This window comes from Symphalangus syndactylus, chromosome X, assembly GCF_028878055.3.
Source record: "Symphalangus syndactylus isolate Jambi chromosome X, NHGRI_mSymSyn1-v2.1_pri, whole genome shotgun sequence".
Taxonomy (NCBI): Eukaryota; Metazoa; Chordata; class Mammalia; order Primates; family Hylobatidae; genus Symphalangus; species Symphalangus syndactylus.
This window is the reverse complement of record NC_072447.2, coordinates 88,266,622-88,293,039: the sequence shown is the minus strand read 5'-3', so window position 1 is coordinate 88,293,039 and position 26,418 is coordinate 88,266,622.

The window sequence follows — 26,418 nt, the reverse complement described above, 5'->3', positions numbered from 1 at the left end:
TATCTCATTGTGGTTTTTATTTGCATTTCCTTGATAATTAGAGATATTGGGCATCTTTTTATATACCTGTTGCCCATTTTAATGTATTTATTGCAGAAATGTTTACTTGCCTGTTTTTGTTTGTTTGTTTGTTTGTTTTTTTAGACAGTCTCACACTATTGCCTGGGCTGGAGTGCAATGGCACAATCTCGCTCACTGCAACCTCCACCTCCTGGGTTCAAGCAATTCTCCTGCCTCAGCCTCCCGAGCATCTGGGATTATGGGCGCACGCCACCATGCCTGGCTTATTTTTTGTATGTTTTAGCAGAGATGGGGTTTCACTATATTGGCCAGGCTGATCTTGAACTCCTGACCTTGTGATCCGCCCACCTCGGCCTCCCAAAGTGTTGGGATTACAGGCATGAGCCACCGCGCCCAGTCGTTATTTGCCTGTTTTTTAATCATGATATTTGTTTTTATAAAATTTGTTTTGATATTGAGGTGTAGGAGTTTATTCTACATTTGTGATATTAACCTCTAACCAGATATATGATATGTCAATACTTTAGTCTAATTTGTATATTGCCTTTTTGTTGTTAATTATATATTTTGCTGTGCAGAAAGTCTTTAGTTTGAGACCCATTTTTCTATATTTGCTTTTGTTGCATTTGTTTTGGGGTCAAAATTTAAAAATCATTGCCGGCAGGGCACGGTGGCTCACGCTGTAATCTCAGCACTTTGCGAGGCCAAGGCAGGTGGATCATGAGGTCAGGAGATCAAGACCAGCCTGGCCAACATGGTGAAGGCCCATCTCTACTAAAAATACAAAAATTAGCTGGGCGTGGTGGCATGTGCCTGTGGTCCCAGTTACTTGGGAGGCTGAGGCAGAAAATCGCTTGAACTGGGGAGGTGGAGGTTGCAGTGAGCCGAGATCATGCCACTGCACTCCAGCCTGGTGACAGAGTGAGACTCAATCTCAAAAAAATAAAATTTTAAAAAATCATTGCCAAATCCAATGTCATAAAGCCTTTTCTTAAGCTTTTTTTTTTCCCTCAGATTTTACAGTTTCAGATCTTTAGTTGATGTTGTGTATTTTGGAAGATAAGGGTCTAATTTTATTCTTTTGCATGTGCATTTCCAGTCTTCTAAGTACCATTTGATGAAGAAACTATTTTTCCCCATTTTGTATTCTTGGTGTCCTTGACAAAGAACTGTTGACCTAATACATGTGGGTTTATTCCTAAACTCTCTATTCTGTTCTATTAATTTAGATGTCTGTCATTATGCCAGTACCATACTCCTTTAACTACTGTAGCTTTGTGATACATTTTGAAATCAGGAAGTGTAAAGAATGTAATTTTGTTCTTTCACAGGGTTGGTTTGGTTATTGGCGGTCCTTTGTGTTTTCATACAAATTTTAGGATTTATTTACTTCTTTTGTATAAAATGCCATTGAAGTTTTTGACAGAGATTGCACTGAATCTGTAGATCAATATGGGAAGTATGGAAATGTTAACAATATTAATTTTCCAAGCAATGAACACAGGATATCTTTCCATTTATTGGTGTCTTCTTTAATTTTTTATCTTTTTTTTAGTTTTCAATATACAAGTGTATTACTTAGTTAAGTTAATTCCTAAGTAATGTATTTTTTGGATGCTAGTGTAAATAATATTGTTTTCTTCATTTTATTTTTAGATAGTTCACAGTAACTGAATAGAAATGCAAATGATTTCTGTATGTTGATTTTGTATTCAGCAACTTTACTAAATTTATTAGTTTAAATAATTTTTATAGTCTTCAAAATTTTTTGTAATATTTAAAATTTTGCATAAGTGAACACTATTAGTAAATAGAGATAATTTCATTTCTTATAATTTAAATACCTTCAATTTAATTTTTTTTGCCTATTTTAATTTTGCTACAACTTCCAGTACTGTATTGAAGTGCAAGTCTGAGGATACCTTGTCCCTTGATCTTTTTCCAGAAAAGCTTTCAATTTTTCCCTAATGAGTATGATGTGAGCTAAGAGCTTTGGATATAGGGCTTTTATTGTGTTGAGGTAATTTCTTTCTATTTCCTGTTTATTGAAAGTTTTTATCATGAGAGTGTGTTGAATTTGGTCTTTTTTTTCTGTATTTATTGAGATAATTATATATGTATATATATTTTATTTTTTGAGATGAAGTCTCTCTCTGTTGCCCTGGCTGGAGTTCAGTGGCACAACCTCGGTTCACAGCAGCCTCTGCCTTCCAGGCTGAAGCGATTAACTTTGCCTCAGCCTCCCGGGTAGCTGGGATTACAGGCGTGCGCCACAACACCCAGCTAATTTTTGTATTTTTAGTGGAGATGGAGTTTCGTCATGTTGGCCAGGCTGGTCTCAAATTCCTGGCCTCAAGTGATCCACCCACCTCGGCCTCCCAAAGCACTGGTAAACTTTACTTTGTTAAGGCTGTAGATCACAATATATTTTCATTGGTTGAAGCACTCTTGAATCACAGGGATAAATATTACTTCATCATGGTGTTTGATCATTTTAATGTGCTTTTAAAATTTTGTTTCCTAATATATTGTTGCAGATTTTTGCATCCATGTTTATCAGAGATATCAGCCTATAGGTCTCATTATATTAGTTTCTTTACCTAGTTTTGATATCAGGGTAATGCTGCTCTCATAAAATGACTCTATATGTATAAACTTTGTAAGTATAAACGTTATGAGAATCTTCATTTTGGGGGAGGAACAATTTATGAAGAAATGGTGTTCATTCTTCTTTATAAATTTGGTAAAATTTACCAGGAAAGCCTTGTGGTCCTGGGCTATTGTTTCGTTGGGAGGATTTTTCTTAGTGATTCGACCTTCATACTAGTTAGTGCTCTCTCTGGATTTACCTTCTTTATGATTATATCTTGATAGATTTTATTTTTGTAAGAATTTACCTATTTCTTTTAGGTTATATAATTTGTTGGTATGAAATTGTTCATGAGAGTCTCTTATAACTTTCCTGATTTCTATGAAATCAGTTACAATGCACCTTTTTTATTTCATGTATTTGAGTCTTCTTTTTTCTTAGTGTAGTGAATATTTTAATTTTATTGATGTTTTCAGAAAACCAATTCTTAGTATTGTAGAAATTTTTGTTTTTCTAGTCTCAATTTTATGTATCCTTGTTCTAATGTTTATTATTTCCTCCCTTGTGGAAAAGTTAAACTTCTTGTTCTGTTTTCTTGAGGTATGATGTTAGGTCATTTATTTGAGTCCCTCATTTTTTTAATGTTAGGTATAAACTTTCTTCTTAGGACTGCTTTTGCAGTTTTAGTATGTTTCATTTAGTATGTCCTCATTAGTTTTAGTATGTTTCATTCTTATTTTCATTTTTTCAAAATATTTTCTGATTATGCTTTTGATACCTTTGAACCATTTCTTATTCAGGAATTTGTTAATTAATTTCTACTTCTTTGTGAATTTTTCAGTTTTCCATCTGCTATTAATTTCTAGTTGCATTTTATTGTGGTTGGAAATGATACTTAGCATAATTTTAATCTTATTTTTCCAGTTTTACTAAATTATATTGAAAAATAAAAATCACATGAGTTCAAGGTACAAAATGTGACGCTTGTTGTGTGTATAAATTATAAAACGACTGGCAAAATCAATTTAAATCAAATGCATCTCCTTGTGTAGTTACCTTTTCTGTGGTGAGAATAATTAAATATTTTTCCTTGTCACCTTTCAAGTTTACAGTGTATTATTATTAGCTATATTTACCATGCTGTACATTAGGTCTCTAGAATTTTTTATCTTATAACTCCAAATTTGTACCTTTTGACCAATATTTCCCCATTTCCTCTTCTAACCATGGTCACTTTCTTTCTGCTTTATTTTTCTTAGTTCATTTTTATAGATTCCAGATATATTGAGATCAGGAAGCATTTGTCTTCCTAGGTCTGACTTATTTAAATTGGTAAAATGTCTTTTATGTTCATCCATTTATTTGTAAATGGCAAGACAGTTTTCAGTTTTAAAGGTAAACAATATTCTATTGTGTGTGTGTTTGTGTACACACACAAACACATAAGATGACTTCAAAAGATATTGAAAAACAAAATTAAAAATACAAATAAAAATTTATTTCTTAACATAAGCTCTATCAGTTTGAAAAGGCCATATTTTTGCTCATTTCTCTTATTAAACAATGAATTTTTTGAACATTTTGATGGGAAATTATTAGACATCTACCTCAGAATTCTGATTTTGCTCCTTTTGACTTCTTTTTAATTTCTAATCTCAAAAAATTTTTAAAAAGGCCATCAATTTCAACACACCATTGTAAGTGATGATACTAGTCATTTGGTCCATCCCTAAAGTACTGAGGGTCCTGGAAGTTGATCTAAGTGAGGGTCCTGGGAATTGATCTATGTCAATGCAGTCTCTTTTACATTATTAACTAAACATAAATGGGACCCCTTTAAATATATTTTTAAATTAGAAAACAAAAAGAAGCCAAAATGACCCAAATCAAGATTTTAAGGTGGATGCCTAATAATTTTCCATGAAAATGCTCACAAATTTGCTCATTTGATGAGAGGAATTAGCAGGAACATTTTCATACTGGTGGATGGCTCTCTGGTAAAACTTTCCTGTGTATATTTTGGCTAAAGTGTTGACTAATTTTCTCAAGACATTTTCATAATAAGCAGATGTTGCTTGTTTTTTAGCCCTTAAGAATGTCAACAAGAGCAACATTTCTTGAGCATCCCAAAACACTGTTGCCATGACTTGCTCTTTACTGTCTGCTCTTGCTTTGACTAAACCACTTCTGCTTTTTGGTAGCCATTATTTTATTGGGATCCATTTGCAGCGTCACACTGGGAAAGCTATATTTTATCACCTGTTACAATTTTTCAAAAAAATCATTCAAGATATTAATCTTTTCTAAAATTTATCTTGAAATCTCTGCTCTTGTCTGCAGCTAACCTGGACTCAATGGTTTCAGTATCTATCAAGTGGAAAATTTTCTCAACTTTACCTTTTCAGTCAGAATTTTGTAATCTGAAATAACTGAGGTGTCTATGGTATTGACTATCATTTCTGCTATTAATCATCAGTCTCCTCTAATTAGGGCATGAACTGGTGTGGATAATCTGATGCCGCAAGCCTCATTTTCAACATTGTCCCTTCTCTTAATAAAATGAATTATCCTTTTAGAAACTGCTCATTTCTTTTGGACATTTTCCCCATTAACTTTTCATGAAGCAACAATTATTTTTACCATTATTCCACCTCCACTTTTTCATAAATTTGATTTTTTATTTTCAATGTCAGCAGAATTCATGTTACTTTGATAGAGATGCTTTTGAAACTGATGTTTTATTCTTCTTATTGCCTCAAATTACATCCTATTCAAACATGAATTACTATGAGTTTATTTTGGTGTAAAAATATTTGTGAAGAGATTTTTTCATAATATCCATTTTCATAAATTTTTTGAAGTCCCCCGTGTGTATGTGTGTGTGTGTGTTTGTCTGATATATTCTTATGAATTTATTTGTTGATGAACAATTAAATTGTTTTCATATCTTGGCTATTGTAAATAATCCTGTAATAATATGATAGTACATATATATTTACAAAGTCCTGATTTTATTTGCTTTGGATATATACCCAGCAGTGGGACTTCTGGATAATATGGTGGTTTTACTTTTCAATTTTTTGAGGAAACTATACTCTTTTATAGTGGCTATACCAATTTGTATTGTATATCAACAATGTATATGGGTTATCTTTTCTCAATACGTTTATCAACACTTAACTTTTGACTTTTTGATAATAGCCATCCTAGGAAGTGTGAGATAATATCCTATTGTGGTCTTGATTTTTATTTTTTTGAATAATTAGTGATATTGAGCATTTTTATATACCTGTTGCCTATTTGCATGTCTTCTTTTTTTAAAAAGTCTATTTTGTCCTTTGCTAATTTTAAAATCAGGTTATTTGATTATTTTACCATTGAGTAGTATAAGTTATTTATATATTTTTGATATTAATCCCTGATCAGACATCTAGTGCTCTGGTTTAAATGTGTTTGCTCCAAAATTCAGGTGTTGCCAATGTGACAGTATTAAGACGTGAGGCCTTTAATAAGTGATTAGACCATTACAAAGATTCTCCTTTGTAAATAGAACTAAGGCCTCTGGTGATATGAAAAAAAAAGCAAACAAGAGTGTGTTTTTCCTATTTTGTACTTACCACAACAGAAGGCTTCCATCACCCCTGATATGTGTGAGGTTTTCCCACACACACCAAACTATTCTACGGATGATTCTACGGTGGACACCAGCTGGGTGTCCTCTAATTCAATTCAACTCAATCCAATTCAATTCAATTCAATTTGATTCGATTCTGACACTATCAGTTTCAGATCCCACTGCCTGACGGCTCAGTCCCAAAGGACTGATCCCACACTATGTATGCCAGTCACAAGCACTGATTGTGACCTGTTCCTCTGACCAGCAGCTGTAAATTAATGTTTTCAAGCCTCCCTCCTTGGGATTTATTAATTTACTTGAGTGGCTCACACAACTCAGAGAAATGCTTTACTTACATTTATTCATTTATTCTATTATGAAGGACACAAATGAACAGCTATATAGAAGAGATGCATGTGGTGAGGTAGGGGAGAAGAGGTATATATACATTCCATGCCCTCCCTGGGTGTGCAACTCTCCACATGTTCAGCTATCTTGAAGCCCTCAGAACTCAGTCCTTTTGGGTTTTGTGAAAATACTATTATGTAGGGATGATTGATTAAATTATTAGCCCTGGGCTTATCAACTCAATATCTCCTTGTGGATATTGGGTGTGGGAGTAAAAGTTTCAACACTCTAATTACATGGTTGGTTGCTCTAGCCAACAGTCCTCATTTTGAGGCTATCTATTAAATAGCAACCCCCAGCCACCTGTCATCTCATTAGGATAAAAATTTACTCTTATTAATTTTGGTAGCTGTATGTCAGGAAATTGAGATAAAAGACAACTGTATATTTTACAATATAAGGCCTTTATATAAGAAACTCCCCGCGATGGTAATTGGCTGATGGAAGTTAGCTTTTGGGTTTCGGGTAAGAGTAGTGCAGCCATTTCTAAAACCCAAAGGCAAGAGGGCCAACCTTGGGAAACTGAATCAAGTTGCTTTGAGAAATAAGTGATGGGAAGGAGTTGGTCTCCTGCATGCTGACCTAGGAGGCCTAGGGCTAAACCTTCAGCATTATGAACATATAGGGTAAAATTTGCATTAGGGTTAGTTATGGCCAAAGCTGGGGCCTGTAGAAGGGCCTTTTTTAATTGTTCAAAGGAGCAAATTATATCCTGTGAAATATCTAAAGGCTCATTGAGGTTCCCCTCTGATGCTGCATATAATGGTTTTGCTATAATCCCAAAGTTAGGAATCCATAGCCTGAAATACCCTGTGAGCCCTAGAAAAGACCACAAATCCCACTTAGTGGTAAGCATGGGGAGGGAAGCAATTACTTGCTTCCATTCAGATGGAATTTCTTTGGATGTTGGGGAGACTAAAAGGCTCAGATAAGTGACTTTTGATGAGGTGATTTGGGCTTTGTCTTTAGATACCCGGTACTTGAGGCTGGATAAATGTTTGAGTAGGGTTACTGTGAGTGCTATACAAATTGGTTATCCACATACTGAAGAACAGTACTAGGATGAGGTGATAATTTTTGAAGTTCTTATGCCAAAGCTTGATGGAATAGATGGGGTCTATCTTGAAACCCCTGTGGTAGGATTGTCCAGGTTAACTGCATAGAAGTTTGTGAGTCTGGATCAGTCCAGATGAATGCAAAAAGGGGTTTGGAAGCTGGGTCAATGAGAATAGTGAAAAAGGCATCTTTAAGGTCTAGAACAGTAAAGTGAGTAGTGTTTGGTGGGCTTTTAGATAGTATGATGTACGGATTGGGAACTACAGGGTGAATGGACATCACAACTTCATTAATTCAGCTCAAGTCTTGGACTAACCTGTATTGTCTATTTGTTTTTTTTTTTCTACCAGAATGGGGGTGTTATGGGGAGAACTGGTGGTTGTTAAAATGCCAACTTTTAGTAGTCTGGTGATGATGGGTTTTATTCCCCTAAGTCCAGCCTGGCTGAGGGAATATTGGGGTTGTGAAACAATTTGGGAGGGGTTTTTAAGTTTTATTAAAAGTGGCTGACTTTGGGATGCTGAGGTGGGTGGATCTTTTGAGGTCAGGAATTTGAGACCAGCCTGGGCAACATGGTGAAACCCTGCCTCTACTAAAAATACAAAAACTAGTTGGAAGTGGCGGTGGGCGCCTACAGTCCAAGCTACTCGGGAGGCTGAGGCAGGAGAATCAGTTGAACCTGGGAGGTGGAAGTTGCAGTGAGCCAAGATTGCACCACAGCACTCCAGCCTGGGCAACAGAGTGAGACTCTGTTTCAAAAAAAAAAAAAATGTGACTGGTGGTGTGTGGCAACAATGGGCAGAGAAGTGTCCCATACTGTTGGGTTAACTACTTGGATTGAAGTTGTTGAGGACTGGGTTTCAGTTTTATTGTTTTCTGACTGGCAATGGAGCAAGTATGCTGGCACTTGAGGCAGAGTATTAAATTGTTATATGGCCCCAAATTTATTGAATATGTCTCTTCCAATAAGTGGTGTAGAACACTGTGGAATTACTAAAAATGAGTGAGTAAAGGCAGTATTGAATAAATTGCAGTATAGTGGAGGTGTTTGAGAGAGGGTTATAGGGTGGCCATCAACCCCAACAACAGAAATGGAGGAACGATTTTGGGGTCCAGAATATTCTGGAAGAAATGAGAAACTTGCCCCAGTATGCAGTAAGAAGGAAATTGGCTTACAAGATACCATCATGATTACCCTGGGCTCTGGAGACTTACGTGATGTGGGGACAAGGGATCCCAGCCACAGTCAGTCTTCAGTTGCTAGTGCCAACAAAAAGGAGAGGCTTCCCTGCTGTGGGTCCGGGGACCTACTAGAGAATGCTGTCAAACAGGAAGAGTGTTCTCGTTCAGAGCAGTCTATTTTCCAGTGTCCCCACTTACCACATGTAGGACAGGGCTTTCTTGGGGACCATGGGTTTGGGCAGGCCTTTGCCCAATGTCCTGTGTTGCCACATCGAAAACAGGTGCCAGGGTCCTGAGAAGATGATCTTTCCTTGCAACCCCTCTGGAGGGCAGCAGCTAGCATCTGGTATTTAATATTAACCTGCTTCTCCTTTTGCATTTTATGTTCTTTCTCTCTGTTCTTGAAGACCTTGAAGGCCAGATTTATAGGATCCCTTCATGGGGTCTGTGGTCCCTCCTCTAGTTTTTGCAGCTTTTTCCTGATATCTGGTGCTGATTGTGAAATGAAATGTAAGTAAAGATAGGCTTGACCCTCTTGTGATTCAGGGTCTAGTTTTGTGTATTTCAGCATGGTCTCTGATAACTTTTACAGGAAAAGAGCTAGATTTTCATTTGAGCCTTGGGTTATTTCTCTAATTTTTTTCATAATTTACTGCCTTATGGGCACATTTTTCCATGCCAGCCAGGAGACAAGTGAACATATGATTATAGCACTGGATTCAGGGTAAGTTTAATAGGGGTCTGCTCTGGGAACAGCATTGGCTGCAACAGGATTATGGACTACATCCTGCTGGTGAAGTATATTGGTATGGGCTTGAGAGGCCAGCCAAAGGCATTGTTTCTTATCTGGGGTAAGAGTGGCTGAGAGGATAACATAAATGTTATGCCAAGTAAGGTTATATGACTGAGTAACATAAAGAAACTCCTTTCGGAATTGGGAAGGGTCAGTGGAAAAGGAACCATGTGCCTTTTGATCTCAGACATGTCTGCCATTGAGAAGGAATATGAACCTCACAGAGGGGAAGGATGGCTAGGGTTTGACTGTTTTTTTGAACAGGTGATATAGATAGAAAGGAGAGTGGGGGAGGTGGCGATGGGGCTGGTGGCTCTGGCAGGGGCCTGAAGCTGGTGGTATGGTGGAGGTTCATCAGCGGGATTGAAATTGCTCTCAGGGTTGTTAAGGGGGAGGAGTGAGAAGGGGACTGGGAATTTTCGTTTAGCAATTACAACTGGTGAGGGGAACACATCTGACAGAGAGAGGGTTTTGAGCATAAATACATGAAAGCCTGGACATAGGGGTCCTCAGACCATTTGCCATTTCGTTGTAAGAATTTGTGAAGATTGCACTGAATTTGGAAATTGAAAGCGCTATTTTCAGGCCAGTAACTGCCATTATCCAATTTGTATTGTGGCCAGGCCACATTGCAGAAGAAAATTAACAGTTTAGGTTTTATAGTGTCAGTAAGTTCCAATTGAGTTTGGTTTTAAATAGCCCAAAGGTGAGTATAAGGGAATTTTGGATGGCAGACTTCCCATTTCTGTTTTCCAGGATGGAAGCCGAGGGAAATGGGGTCAGTTGAAGTATTCCAACAACTGTCTCAAAAATCCCGGCAGAAGATTTTAAGGAAAAACCCTGGTTTTCTTGAATCCTCACAGAAAGGGGAGACTAGAAACAAAAGGTATCTCCTTTGTTTCCAGATTCCCGGAGTTGTCTGGTAATGAGGCAATCCTTTCCTGGCACCAGGGAAGGGCTGCCAAAACTTACCAGTCCGAAGTGATATCTGGTCATCAGTTGGTGGTGGCCTTTGGCTGGAGTTGCCAAGTAAAGAAAGGGATAGGGAGGGGAGAAGAAAAAGAAGGAGAGTGGAATGTGAAGGTGGGAAGAAGGATGGTAGATGGGGCTGGGAACACGAAGCCGCGAGAGACAACCTCTCCACTATGAAACCCAGACCCCATTCTGGGTTGTGGCACCAAATGTTAGAAAAATATAAAGGAAAAGAGTGAGGGAGAGAAAGCAACTCAACAACCAGACAGGTTTATTTACAGGAATAAGCCTTCGAGGGGTCCCAGTCAGGAATCTGGCTGAGACCCTGATCTCTTTGATCACTCACAGGTTGAGGTTTTTATAACAAATTTTCTATAGGGGAGGAGTTGGGGAAGTGCTGGCAGGTTGGAACTGTAGGGGGCTGGGGAAGGATGTGGTAAGAGCCATCAGGCTTTGTTGTGGTCAGGGTTGTTATGCTCTGTTAAAAGTATGGGCAAGGTTGACATTTGCTTTGTTTCTGGGAACAACCTAGAAAACACAGTCTCCAAGGTAGAAAAATGGCATCCCTACTGTTTAGTTCTCACACTTTTTTTTTTTTTTTTTTTTTTCAGATCACTAGAAGCCTTTATTCCATTTACAAGGAAGAATATTTCATGGTCAAATCACTTGTCTGACCAAACTTTACTAAGTTTGTTCTTGACTACTTGGTTGAAAATCAGTTGAGTGTAAATATGTAATTTTTTCTGTGTTCTTTTACATTGGTCTATGTGTCTATTTTTGTAAAAATACCATGATGTTATGGATACTAAAGCCTTGTAATGTATTGAGTTTTTCTTCCATAGCTTTATTTATTCTTCAAATCATTTATATGAGATATTTTCTTCATTAATCTTATTTCTCAAAGGAAGGTACTGGGTTCAGATGGGCTCTACTTGGCAATCTGACACTGGGTCCACACTCCTAAATTTATTTTTCTGCTTTTCAAAAGAAAACTAATGGAATTTTCTTTTCTTTTTTTTCAACTTTAATTGTAGGTTTAGGAGGTACATGTGCAGGTTTGTTACTTGGGTGTCAGGTGGTATGATGCCTCCAGCTTTTGTCTTTGTGCTCAGGATTGTTTTGGCTTTTCTGGCTCTTTTTTAGTTCTATACTAATTTTGGATAGTTTTTTCAATTACTGTGAAAATATTATAGTGTTTTGATAGCGATTGCATTGAATCTACAGATTTCTTTGGGCAGTATGATTAGTTTAACAATATTAATGCTTCTGATTCCTGAAGATGGGATATAAATTTATTTTTTGTGTCCTCTTCAATTTACTTTAATCAGTGTTTTCTCAGTTTTCCTTGTAGAGATCTTTCAACTCTTTGATAAAATTTATTGCTAGGTATTTTTTGTAACTATTAAAAATGGGATTGCATTCGTAATTTCTCTTTTGGCTATTTCATTTTTAGTGTATAGAAACACTACTGAATTTTAACCTTTGGCTTAATATTGTCTCATTAGTCTATTTTTGTTCTTCTTACCTGTGCTTTTCAGGTCATAGCCATAAAATATTTGTCCAGAGCAATGTCCGAAATGCCCATTTTCCTCTGTTATCTCCTCATAGTATTACAGTTTTGGATCTCATATTTAAGTCTTTACTCTAAATTAGTTGATTTCTTGGGAAGAGACAGAAGTCCACTTTTATTCTTCCTCATTTGGTCATCCAGTTTTCCCAGCACATTTATTAAAGATAGTGGCATTGCCCCAGTGTATGTTCTTGACAACTATGTTGAAGATCAACTGCCTGCACATACATGCATCTATTTATGGATACTCTTTTCAGTTCCATTGGCTCATGTGTCTACTTTTATATCCATACCATGTGGCTTTAGTTATTATTGCTTTGTAGTATAATTTGAAGTTAAGTAATGTGATGGCTCCAACTTTGTTCTTTTTGATCAGGATGTATTTACATATTCTGCCTTTTTTACATTTCCATACTAATTTTAGGATTTTTTTCTATTTCCGTGAAAAATGGCATTGTTATTTTGATAGCAGTTACACCAAATATGTAGATTTATTTGGGAAATATGTTCACTTCAATGATATTAATTCTTCTGATTCATGACCATGGGGTGTCTTTCCAGTTGTTTGTGTTCTTTTACATTTTTGAATCAGTATCTGGTAAATTTTCTTCATTTTTTTTTAATTTAGGGCTCTTTCACCTCCTTGGTTAAATATATTCCTAGGTCTCTAGGCATAGTAGTTTTTTTTTTTTTTTTTTTTGAGATGGAGTCTCACTGTGAAACCCAGGCTGGAGTACAGTGGTGCTAACTCGGCTCACTACAAGCTCCGCCTCCCGGGTTCACACCATTGTCCTGCCTCAGCCTCCCGAGTAGCTGGGACTACAGGCGCCCGCCACCACGCCCAGCTAATTTTTTGTATTTTTAGTAGAGACAGGGTTTCACCATATTAGCCAGGATGGTCTTGATCTCCTGACCTCGTGATCCGCCAGCCTCGGCCTCCCAAAGTGCTGGGATTACAGGCATGAGCCACTGCACCCGGCCTAGGCATGGTAGATTTTTGCAGCTACTGTAAATAGAATTGCCTTCTTGATTTCTTTTTGGTTATTTTGTTATTTGCATATGAAAACTAATAATTTTTCTATGTTGATTTTGTATTTTGCAAGTTTACTGCATTTATCAGTTTTAAAGGTTTTTAGGTAAAATCTTTTGGTTTTCTTAAATATACGATTATGTAATCTGCAAAAAGGGTCAATTTAAATTTCTTTTTAGCATGAATGCCTTTTATATTTCTTTCTCGCCTGACTGCTCTGGCTAGGACTTCCAGTTCTGTGTTGAATTAAAGTGATGAAAGTGGGCAGCCTGGTCTTGTTTAGCTCTTGAAAAGATTGCTTTTAACTTATCCCTATTCACTTTTATGTTAACTGTAGGTTTGTTCTACATGGCCTTTATTATTTGAGGTATGTTTCTTCTATGCCTAGTTTTTTGAGGGATTTTATAATAAAGAGATCTCGAATTTTATTAAATAATTTTTCTACATCTATTGAAATTATCATATGGTTTCATCCTTTGTTATAATATTGGGACGTATCACATTTGTTGATCTGCATATGTTGGACTATGCAGATCAATCGTGGTGAGATTACATCTTTTTTGATGTGCTGTTGGATTTGGTTTGCAATTATTATGTTGAAGATATTTGAATATATGTTCATTAGGAATATTAGCATACAGTTTTCTTTGTTTGTTGTGTCTTTGTCCAGTTTGATAACAGGGTAAGGATGGCACTTTTATATGAGTTGGGAATAATATTTTTTAAATTATTTAGATTAGTTTGAGGATGATTGGCATTAGTTCTTTATTATGCATTTAGTAGAATTTGACAGTGAATTCATCCAGTTGTAGACTTTTCATTGTTGTTATGAGGGTTTTTATTCCTGATTCAATCTTGCTACTCATTGTCCTGTTCAGGTTTTTATTTTTTTCTGAATCAAATCTTGGTAGGTCTCATGTTGTCATACATTCATCCATTTACTCTAGATTTTCCAAGTTGTCAATGTATAATTTTCCATAATTGCCTTTAATAATCTTCTGTATTTCTCTAGTATCAGTTATAATCTTTCCTTTTTTAGTTTCTAATATTGTATATTTGGGTATTCTTTTTTATTTATCGTTTAACATTACTCATGATTTACCAATTTTGTTTATCTTCATAGGAGGGAACATTGTCTATTATTAATTCTCTGTATTTTTTTAATATATATACTTTTTAAATTTTTAAACACTTAAGTTGTTTCCAATCTTAGCTATTGTGAACAGTACTGCAACAAACGTGGGAGTGCAGATAGCTCTTTGATATACTGATTTCCTTTCTTTTGGATATATACCCAGCAGTGAGATTTCTGTATTATGTGGTAGATCTATTTTTAGTTTTTTGAGGCACTTCTTATCTGTTATCCATAGTGGTTGTAGTAATTTACATTCCTACCAACAGTGTACGTGGATTCCCTTTACTGCACAAGCATGCCAGCACTTGTTATTGCCTGATTTTTGGATATAAATTATTTTAACTGTGCGAAATGATCTTTCATAGTATTTTTCATTCACATTACTCTTATGATTAATGATGTTGAGAAGCTTTCCATATGCCTGTTTGCCATTTGTGTGTCTGCTTTCCAGAAATTTATATTTAAATATTTTATCCACTTTTAATTGTATTGTTAGTTTTTTTCTTACAGACTTGTTTGAGCTTCTTAAATACTTTGGTTATTAATTTCTTGCCAGATACATAGTTTGCAAATATTTTCTCCATTTCTATAGGTTGTCTCTTTACTTGATTGATTGATTCCCTTTCTGTGTAGAAGCTTTTATACTTGATGTAATTCCATTTGTTCATTTATGCTTTGGTTGCCTGTGTTTGCAAGGTATTACTCAAAAAATTTTTTGCCCAGACTAAAGTTTTGATAGTTTCAACAATGTTTTCTTTGTAGGCATTTCATATCTTGACATATTAGATTGAAGTCATTAATGCATTTTAACTTAATTTTTGTATACAGTGAGTAATAGGGGTCTAATTTTATTCTTCTGCATATAGATATCCAGTTTTCCCAGCACCGTTTACTGAAAAGACTGTCTTTTCCCCAGTGTATGTTCTTGGCAACTTTGTAAAAAATAAGTTCATTGTAGGTGTTTGGATTTGTTTCTTGGTTCTCCATTCTGTTCCCTTGGTATATTTGTCTGTTTTTATGCCAGTACTATGCTATTTTGGTTACTATAGCTCTGTAGTACACAAAGTTGAATTTGAAGTCACACAATGTGATACCATTAGTTTTGTTTGTTTTTTTGTTTGTTTTTACTTAGAATGTCTTTGGCTATTCTGGGTCTTTTGCAGTTTTATATAAATTTTCATATTTTTTCTATTTCTGGAGTATTTTGAAAGAGACTGCATTTAATCTGTAAATCGCTTTGAGTAGTATGGACACTTTAACATTATTGATTCTGCCAATCCATGAACATTGAATATCTGTTTTTAATTTGTGTCTTCTTCAATTTATTCTATCAGTGTTGTATAATTTTTATTATAGATATCTTTTACTTCTTTGGTTAAGTTGATACTTAGGTATTTAATTTTATTGTGGCTGTTACAAATAGAATCACTTTTTAATCCTTTTTAGGTTGTAAGCCTATAGAAATCTACTGATTTTTTTTTTTTTGGACGGAGTTTCACTTTGTTGCCAGGCTGGAGTGCAGTGTCACGACCTTGGCTCACTGCAACCTCCACCTCCCAGGTTGAAGTGATTCTCCTGCCTCAGACTCCCGAGTACCTGGGACTACAGGAGCGTGCCACCACACCCAGGTAATTTTTGTATTTTTAGTAGAGATGGGGTTTCACCATGTTGGCCAGTATGGTCTTGATCTCTTGACCTTGTGATCCATCTGCCTTGGCCTCCCAAAGTTCTGGGATTTCAGGCATGAACCACCGTGCCTGGCCCTGATTTTTGTATATTAATTTTGGGTATTTTTGTTTTTGTAAATTTTTAAAAATTTTTGTGAGTACATAGTAGCCATATATACTTATGGGATATATGATTTGTTTTGATACTGGCATGCAGTGAGAAATAAGCACATCATGAATAATGGAGTATCCATCCCCTCGAGAATTTATCTATTAAGGTGCAAACAATTCAGCTACACACTTTAAGCTATTTTAAAATGTACACTTATCATTGACTACAGTCACCCTGTTGTGCTAGCAAATAGCAGGTCTTATTTATTCTTTCTACCTATATTTTGTGTTAACAATCCCCACCTCTCTCCCCCAAACCCCCACTAGCCTTCCTAGCCTCTAATAACCATCCTTACCCTCTCTATTTCCATTAATTCAGTTGTTTTTATTTTTAGAACTCACAAATAAGTGAGAATGTGTGATTTTTTTCCTCCCTGTGTCTGGCTTCTTTCATTTAACATAATGCTCTCCAGTGTCACCCAAGTCGTTTCAAACTGGAACTCATTATTTTTTATGACTAAATAGTACTTTATTGTATATATGTACCATATTTTCTTTATCTGTTGATGAAAACTTAGGTTGCTTCCAAAGTATGTCTATTGTAAACAGTGCTGCAACGAACATAGGAGTGCAGATATCTCTTTAATACACTGATTTTGCTTCATTGGAGTACATACCCAGCAGTGGGATTGCTGGATCACATGGTACCTCTAGTTTTAGTTTTTTGTAAAATATCCAAACTCTTCTCCATAGTGGTTGTACTAATTTACATTCCCACCAACAATGTACAAGGATTTTCTTTTCTACACATTCTTGCTTGTGTTTCTTATTGCCTGACCTTTAGATATAAGCTAATTTAACTGGGGTGAAATAATATCTCATTGTAGTTTAGAATTTCATTACTCTGATTATTGATGGTGAGCATTTTTATATGCCTGTTTGCCATTCGTATGTCTTATTTTCAGGAATATCTGTTCAAATATTTTACTTATGTTTTTACTAGATTATTAGATTTCTTCATACAAAGTAATTAGAGCTCGTTGTATATTATTGCTATTAATTTATTGTCAGAGGGTTAGTTTGCAAATATGTTCTTCCACTCTGTAGGCTGTCTCTTCACTTTATTGACTATTTTGCTTGTTGTGCAGAAGCTTTTTAAATTAATATAATACCATTTGTCCATCATGCTTTGGTTGTTTGTGTTTGTGGGGTACTGCTCAAGAAATTTTGGCCCAGAATAATGTCCTGGAGATTTTCTCCAAAGTTTTCTTGTAGAAGTTGCATGATTTGAGGTCTTAGATTTAAAACTTTAATGCATTTTGATTTAATTTTTGTGTATGGTGAGATATAGGAGTCTATTCTTCTTGATTGAATATCTTATTTTCCCAGCGCCATTTATTGAAGACACTGTGGTTTTTTTTTGTTTGTTTGTTTTGTTTTTTTTCCAGTGACTGCTTGATATGGTTTGGATCTGTGTCCTTACCCAAACTCATGTTGAATTGTAATTCTTTTATTTTTTTGTTTGTTTATTTGTTTTTGAGATGGAATCTTGCTCTGTCGTGTAGGCTAGAGTACAGTGGCATGATCTTGGCTCACTGGAACCTCTGCCTCCTGGGTTCAAGAGATTCTTCTGCCTCAGCCTCCTGAGTAGCTGGGACTATAGGTGCATGCCACCATGCCCAGCTAATTTTTGTATTTTTGGTAGAGATGGGGTTTCACCATATTGGCCAGGCTGGTCTTGAACTCCTGGCCTCATGATACACCCGCCTCAACCTCCCAAAGAGCTGGGATTACAGGCATGAGTCACCATGCCTGGCCTAAGAATTGTAATTCTTGATGTTCAAGGACAAAATTCGTGGGAGGTTATTGGATCATGGGGGTGAATATACCCCTTGCTGTTTTTTTGATAGTGAGTGAGTTCTCACAAGATATAATGGTTTCAAAGTATGTGTCACTTCCTCCCTCACACTCACTTTCTCTGTCCTGCTCCACCATGGTAAGACATATTTGCTTCCTCTTCACCTTCTGCCATGATTGGAAGTTTCCTGAGGCTTCCCCAGCCATGCCTCCTATACACTTTGTGGAAATGTGACTCAATTAAACCTCTTTTATTAATCAGTTACTCAGCCTCAGGTAGTTCTTTACAGCAGTGTGTGAATAGACTAAGACAGAAAATTGGTACCAGAGAAGTGGGGAATTGCTATAAAGATACCTGAAAATGTGGAAGCAGCTTTGGAACTGGGTATCGTGCAGAGGTTGGAACTGTTTGGGGGGCTCAAAAGAAGACAGAGAAAGTGAGGAAATGTTTGGAACTTCCTAGAGACTTGTTGAATGGTTTAGACCAAAATGCTGATAATGATATTGACAGTGAAGCCCAGAGTGAGGTGGTCTCAGATGGAGATGAGAAACTTATTGGAAACTGGAGTAAAGGTCACTCTTGCTATGCTTTAGCAAAGAGACTGGTGACATCATACCCCTGCTCTAGAGATGTGCGGAACTTAAAATTTCTAAGCAGCAAAGCATTCAGGATGTGGTCTGGCTGCTTGTAACATTATGTGCTTATATGCATGAGCAAACAGATTATCTGAAACTGGAACTTATATTTAAAAGGGAAGCAGAGCATAAATGTTTGGAAAATTTGTAGCACAACAATGTGGCAGAAAAGAAAAACACAATTCCTGGGGAGGAATTCAAGGCTGCATAAACTTGCATAAGTAAAGAAGAGCCAAATGTTAATAGCCAAGACAATGTGGAAAATGCTTCCGGGGCATTTCAGAGACCTTCTCAACAGCCCCTCTCATCATAGGAGGCCTATGATGAGAAAAATGGTTTTGTGGACCATGCCCAGGGCCCCACTGCTCTGTTCAGTGTCATGACATGGCATCCTGCATCACAGCCACTCCAGCTCCATTTTCAGCCATGTCTGATAAAGGCCAATGTATAACTAGGGCCATTGCTTCAGAGTGCAAGTCACAAGCCTTAGTGGCTTCCACGTGGTGTGGCACTTGTGTGTGTGCAGAAGGCAGGAGTTGAGGCTTGGAAGCCTCTGCCTAGATTTCAAAGTATATATGGAAATACCTGAATGTCCAGACAGAAGTCTGTGGTGGGGTGGAGCCCCCATGGAAGACATCTACTAGGGCAGTGCAGATGAAAAATGTGGGGATGGAGCCCCCCACATAGAGACCTCACAGAGGCACTGCTAAGTGGAGGCGTGAGAAGAGGGTCACCATCCTCCAGATCCCATAATGGTAGATCCACTGAGAGCTTGAACTGTGCACCTGAAAAAGCCACAGGCACTCAATGCTGGCCCATGAAAGCAGCCACTGGGGCTATATGCTGCAGAACTACAAGGGTGGAGCTGCCAAAGGGCTTTGGAACTCACCTCTTGCATCAGTGTGGGCTGGACGTGAGACACGGAGTCAAAATAGACTACTTTGGAGTTCTAAGATTTAAAGACTGCCCTGTTGGGTTTAGAACTTGCACAGGACTTGTAGCTTCTTTGTTTTGGCCAATTTCTCCCTTTTGGAAATGTAATATTTACCAATACCCATATCCCAATTGTATCTTGGAAGTAACTTACTTCTTTTTGATATTACAGGCCCATAGCCAGAAGGGAATTACGTTGTCTCAGATGAGTAGAGACTGGAGGACTGTTGAGAAAGAATAATTATATTTTGCAATGTGAGAAGTACATGAGATTTGGGAGGGGCCAAGGGTAGAATGATATGATTTGAATTGGTATTCCTGCCCAAATCTCATGTCTAATTGTAATCCCAAATTTTGGAGGATGGGCCTGGTGGGAGGTGATTGGATCATGGGGGAAGACTTACCCTTTGCTGTTCTCATGATAGTGAGTGACTTCTCAGAAGATCTGGTTGTTTAAATGTGTGTAGCACCTTCCTCTTGGCTCTCTTCTACTGCTCTGGCCATGTGAGTTGTGCCTGGTTCCCCTTCACCTTCTGTCATGATTGTATGTTTCCTGAAAACTCCCCAGCCATGCTTTCTGCACAGCCTATGGAACTTTAGGGCTTTTAAACCTCTTTTGCTTATAAATTACCCAGTGTCAGGTAGTTCTTTATAGCATTGCGAGAAGGAACTAATACATGCTTCTTTTTTTTGTTGTTTTACTTTTTTCTGCTTTCTTCTCTGACTGTATATTTTCAAATAAACTGCCTTCGAGCTTTCTAATTATTTCTTCTGCTTCATCCATCCTGCTATTAAGGAACCCTGATTCATTCTTCAGTACACCAATTGCATTTTCTGGCTCCAGAATATTGTCTTGATTTTTTAAAATTATTTCCATATCTTTGTTAAATTTATCTGATAGAATTCTGATTTTCTTCTCCGTGTTATCATGAATTTCTTTGAGTTTCCTCAAGACAGTTATTTTGAATTCTCTTTCTGAATGATCACAAATCTCTGTTTCTCCAGGATTGGCCCCTAGTACTTTATTTAGTTCATTTGGTGAGGTCATATTTTTTTTCCCGGATGATTTTAATACTTATAGATGATCTCCAGTTTGTGGGCATTGAAAAGTTGGTATTTCTTGTAGTCTTCACTGTCTGGGCTTAATTTTAGCCATCCTTCTTAAGAGAATTTCCAGATAGTTGAAAAGACTTAGGTGTTGTGATCAAAACTGCATTTGCTTTAGGGGACATCCCAAACCCAGTAAGGCTGTGGTTCTTGCAGACTCATAGACATACTGCCTTTATGGTCTTGGAAATGATGCAGGAGAATTACCTGGTGTGCTTGGCAGAAACTCTTATTTTCTTCCCTTTCCTTATTCCAAAGATACAGAGTCTCACTCTGTTCTGAGCCACTTTACGCTAGGGTGGAATGACACAAGTCCTTCTGTGTCCACCACAACCAGGACTGCACTTGGTCAAGCCTGCTGCCAGCAAAGCTCTGGGTTTCACCCAAGGCCAGCTGTAACATCTATTTGGCTACAACTTATGCTCACTCAAGTCTCTGAAGTTCTACATTCAGAAGATGGCAAAGCCAGTCAGGCCTGTGTCCTTCCCTTCAGAGCCACCAGTTGCCATAGGCCCCAGTCAGATCCAGTCACACCATCTAGGAACCACTCAATAGGCTCAAAATTTTTTAAAGTCTACTTAGTATTCTAACATAATGCAGTTGATCTGGCACTCAAACAAAGACTGTATCCTCTTTTCCAACCTTTCCTTCCCTTTTCTAAAGGTGGTCTCTGTTGGGGCCATGTGCTATGCAAATTTGGGTTAAGGTAGTGCTAAAACCAGCACTCCTTTAGCAATCCCTGCTGGTGTGTCAGTAGGTCATGTGCACCTCCGTCTTCTGGCTCTTGGCCCAGTTTAGCACTAGAACTCGCCTAGGAGTTGCAGTCTTTATGGCCTATATTGCCTTTAAAGTATATTTTGAGCCCCAGATCTTTTTAGCTTGTGGTGAAAGGGCTTGTGGAAACTTGAGTTTCTATGGCTGGGATTTGCAACTTCCCTCTGGCAAAGGGTTGGTTTAAATGTTTTCTCCATGTTCAAGCATCAGCTGAATTTGGTCCAGTTATTCTTTCTGCTATAACAGGGAAGTACCGAGTTTAATGCCTCACATTTGCTGTGCTCTCCATCATCCAACTGCACAGAAATGCTGTCTGCAGCACATCGCCTCTGCCATCGAATGAGGGAGGGTTGCCACTGGTGATTCAAACATTATTTTCTACCTCTTTGGTGTCTCAGTGATATACAATAACAACCTGGTACAGTGAGTGCTCAGCTCATTTTCAGTTCTTGTGAAGTTGCTTTTCCTGTGTAAAAAGTTGTTGAATTGGTGTCCTGAGTGGGACAATCGGTGCAGCCTTCTATTCCACTATCTTGCTCTTTTCCCACTTCCTTAGTGTACATATTTTTTTGTTCTCTTTTTATCTTAATTGTTTTTATTCTGCTTATATTATGTTTGGTTAATTCTTGCTTTTCTACTTTGTTAGGTCCATTGTTAAATTGTTTTTTTGGAATTTTTATGACTTTTTTGATGTAGCTGTCTGTTGCTTTAAACTTCACTCAGCACGGTTTTAGGCAAATTTATGTTTTTCTTACACTATATGGTCATTTTTATTTTTTCAAATTTAATTTTTAAAAATTTATTTATTTATTGAGACAGCATCTCACCCTCTCCTCCAGGATGGAGTGCAGTGGTGCAATCACAGCTCACAGTAGCCTAAACCTATTGGGTTCAAGCCATTCTCCCACCTCAGTCTGTCAAATAGCTTGGACTACAGGTATGCACCAATACATACAGCTAATCTTTGTACTTTTTGTAGAGACAAGGTTTTGCCATTTACTCAGGGATGTCTTGAACTCCTGGGTTCAAGTGAACCACCCACCGCAACCTCCAAAAGTTCTGGGGTTACAGGCATGAGCCACCGTGTCCAATCCATTGTTAAAAAATTTTATCTTTATTTCTACATGACCCAATAATCTTTAGAAGTATTTGGTTTATTTTCCATGTATTTTTATATTTTCCAAAGTTTCTATTATTATTTATTTCTAGCTTTATTTCATTGTAGACTGAGAAGACTTAATATGATTTAGATGTTTAAAAATTTCTTGAAATTTGTTTTTGGCCTAACATATGGTCTATCCTACAGTATTTTTGTTGTGCTGCTGAAAAGACTGTCTATTCTGCAGTTGTTAGATAATAAATTTGGCTGATCCAGTGATGAGTGAATATATAGAGAGAATTGTTATATCACTTGGATACATTGGTCATTTTACAATTATACAATGACATTGTTTGGTTTACAGTTTTTGACTTAAAGTCTGTTTTATCTAATATAAGAATAACTACTCCTGCTTGCTTTTCATTTCTGTTTAGCTAGAATATCTTTCTTCCATAACTTTACTTTCAGTCTATATGTGCCTTGAAGGTAACATGTATCTTGTATGTAGCATATATTTAGTTTATGTATTCTTTTACTATCATTCAGCCAGTCTTTATATTTTAAGTGGATGATTTAGTAAATTTACTTTCAATGTTGCTATTGATATTTGAGGTGTTATTTCTATCACATTGGTAATTGTTTTCTGGTTGTTTTGTATACCCTTTATTCATTTTCTTTCTCATTGTTTGTTATTGAGGTTTAGTGGTTTTTTTTTTTTTTTTTTTTTTTTTTGGTAGTGGTATAATTTGAGTCTTTTCTCTTGGTCAGTTGTTTGCCTTACCAGTGAGTTTTATACTTTTGTTTCTGTGATAATAAATGTCATATTTTCACTTCCAGCTTTAGTTGTACCTTGAGAAATTCTTGTATGGCTTGTCTTGAGATTCTGAATTAACTAGTATGGCTGGTCTAGAGGTTGTGATATAACTTCTACTTTATAAAATTTATGATGGATAATTTTTTCTGACAGTTTTTTAGCTGACAGTTTTTTTGCTTTGATCACTTTGAGTATATCATTCCATTCTCTTTATGCCTGTAAAATTTCTGGTGGAAAATTTGCTGTTAGTCTGATGGGGCTCCCTTTATAGGTCACAGTGCTTTTCCCTTGTTGTTTTTACAATTATTTGTTTGTCTTTGACATTAGACAGATTTTGTGTAGTGTGTCATAAAGAAGACATTTTTTTCATTTTATTTGTTTGGGGATCTCTGAGCCTCCTGTATCTGGATGTTGAAATCTCTTGCCTAGATTTGGGTGGTTTTCATCTATTATTTTTTAAAATAGGTTATCTAACACTTTTTTTCCTCCTTCTCTTTGCTTTCTATGATACCGATAACTTGAATATTTGGTCACTTTATGGTATACCATATGTCTCAACATACTGCTCATATGTTTTAATTTTTTTTTCTGAGTGGGTTATCTCAGAAGACATGGCTTCAAGCTTTGTAAGTTTAACTTCTTCTTAATTTATTCTATTGAAGTTTTTCAATGTGTTTTATATTTTATTCAGTGAAGTCAGTTTTCCATTCCAAAATCTGTTTGGGGTTTTAAAATATATATCTCTTTGGTAAAATTTTTATTCACATCCTGATTATTTTTATCAATAATATTTTTCAGTTTTTTTATCAGACTGAATTTCTTTAAGATCAGTATTTTGAATCTTCTTTTAAATTTTATAAATTTGTTTTTTATTGGAATCCCTTTCTAGATAATTGTGCTACTGTGGTGGAGTGTTTGCTATATGTATGTTAGATGCAATTGTTCTTTAGTGTTGTTCAAGTCCTCTACTTTCTTATTTTTCTTCTGCTTGATTTTTCTGTTTATTACTGAATGTGAAACAATGAAGAATGTTATTTTACAGTGTCTATTTCTCCCATTCTGTAATATTTGCTTCATATGTTTGGGAAATGATAATTGTATGTATATGTTTATGATGATTTTACCTTTATAGTGAATTGATCCATTTATTAAATATAATATCCTTTCTTATCTTTTATGAGAGATTTTTTACACTGAAAGTATACTTTGTCTAATATTAATGTAGCACCCTCCTGCTCTCTTTTAGTTACTATTTGCATACAATATATTTTTTCAATCCTTATGTCTGTGTCCTTACATCTAAACTAAGTTCTTATAGATTCTATATAGTTGGATTTTGTTTATTATTATTATGTTATTATTTTAAACCATCTGCTCATTTATGACTTTTGCTTCAGGAGTAAATTTTTTTTAATATTTTAAAAATAATTACTGATAAGGAAAGACTTAGTATTGTCATTCTGTTATTTCTTTTATATATGTCATAGCTATTCTTACCCCCTTTTTTCATTCTATATTCTTATGTTTGTAGTTGATAGCTCATAATGACACATTTTACTCTCATCTCATCATATATATATATATATAAAATTTTACTTGTGTTTACCATGATGATTACATACAACATTGTAAAATAATCATAATATATTATTAAGTGATACCAAATTAACATTAATTGCATCCAACACTTCTACTTTTTAAAACAGATACTTAAATTTTATGCTATGATAAAAAATGCATAACAAAATTTATCTTAACTAAGTTTACACATCATTGTGTTAAGTATATAAACATTGTCACACAATCAATGTTCAGAACATTTCAATTTGCAAAACTGAAACTTGATTGAAACTAAACAAAAATTACCCATTTCTCTCGCTCCCTCAGCCCCTGGAAACCACAATTCTAGTTTCTGTTTCTATTAGTTTGATTACTCTAGATGACTCATATAGGTGGAATTGAAATTGTGCAGTATTTTGCATTTTGTGACTGGCAATAGAAGATTTTTAGTACTATAAGCTTTCCTCTTAACACTGCTTTAACTGTGTCCCAGAGAGTCTAGTATGGTGTATCTTTGTTCTCATTAGTTTCAAAGAATTTATAAATTTTTGCCTTGATTTTCTTATTTATTCAAAAGTCAGTCAAGCATAAGTTGTTTACCTTTCAGGTAATTGTATAGTTTTGAGCAATTTCCTTGATATTGATTTCTATTTGTAGTGCACTGTGGCCTGATAATGTGTTTGGCATAATTTCAGCTTTTTAAAAATTTTCTGAGATTTGTTTTATGAAAAACTGTGTAGTCAACTTTAGAAAATGTGCCATGTGCCAATGAGAAAAAAAGTATGTTTTGTTGTTTTTGGGTGGAGAATTCTATAGATGTCTGTTAGGTACATTTGGCCAATTGTCAAGTTCAGGTTCTTGTTAGTTTTCTGCCTCAATGATCTGTCTAATACTGTCAGTGGTATGTTGAAATCTACCACTGTATTGTGTGGTTATCTAAGTCTTTTTACAGGTAGCTAAGAACTTGCTTTATGAATCTGGGTGCTCCTGTTTTAGAAAATTTCTACTTTTTTATCGATCCCTCAAGTTTATTTTATTGTCATAAATTATATATTTATTTATCATATACCTATTAACATAAAATTTTATATGGTTTAAATGGGTGTCTCTTCCAAATCCCATGTTATAATGTAATCATCAGTGTTGGAGGTGAGACCTTGTAGGAGGTATTTGGGTCATAGGTTCAAATTCCTCATGAATAGCTTCATGCCCTACCCTTAGTAATAGGCTTACATGAGATCTTGTTGTTAAAAAGAGTTTAGTGCCTCTCTCCTCTCTCTTCCTCCTTCTCTCACCATGTGACATGCCTGATCCCTTTTGCCTTCTGCCATGAGTAAAAGATTCTAGAGGCCTCAGCAGAAGCCAAACAGATACTGGTTCTATGTTGTAAAGCCTGCAGAACCATGATCCAGTTAAACCTCTTTTTTTAAATAAATTACCCAGCCTCAGCTATTCCTTTATAGAAATGCAACACAGGTTAACAGTGA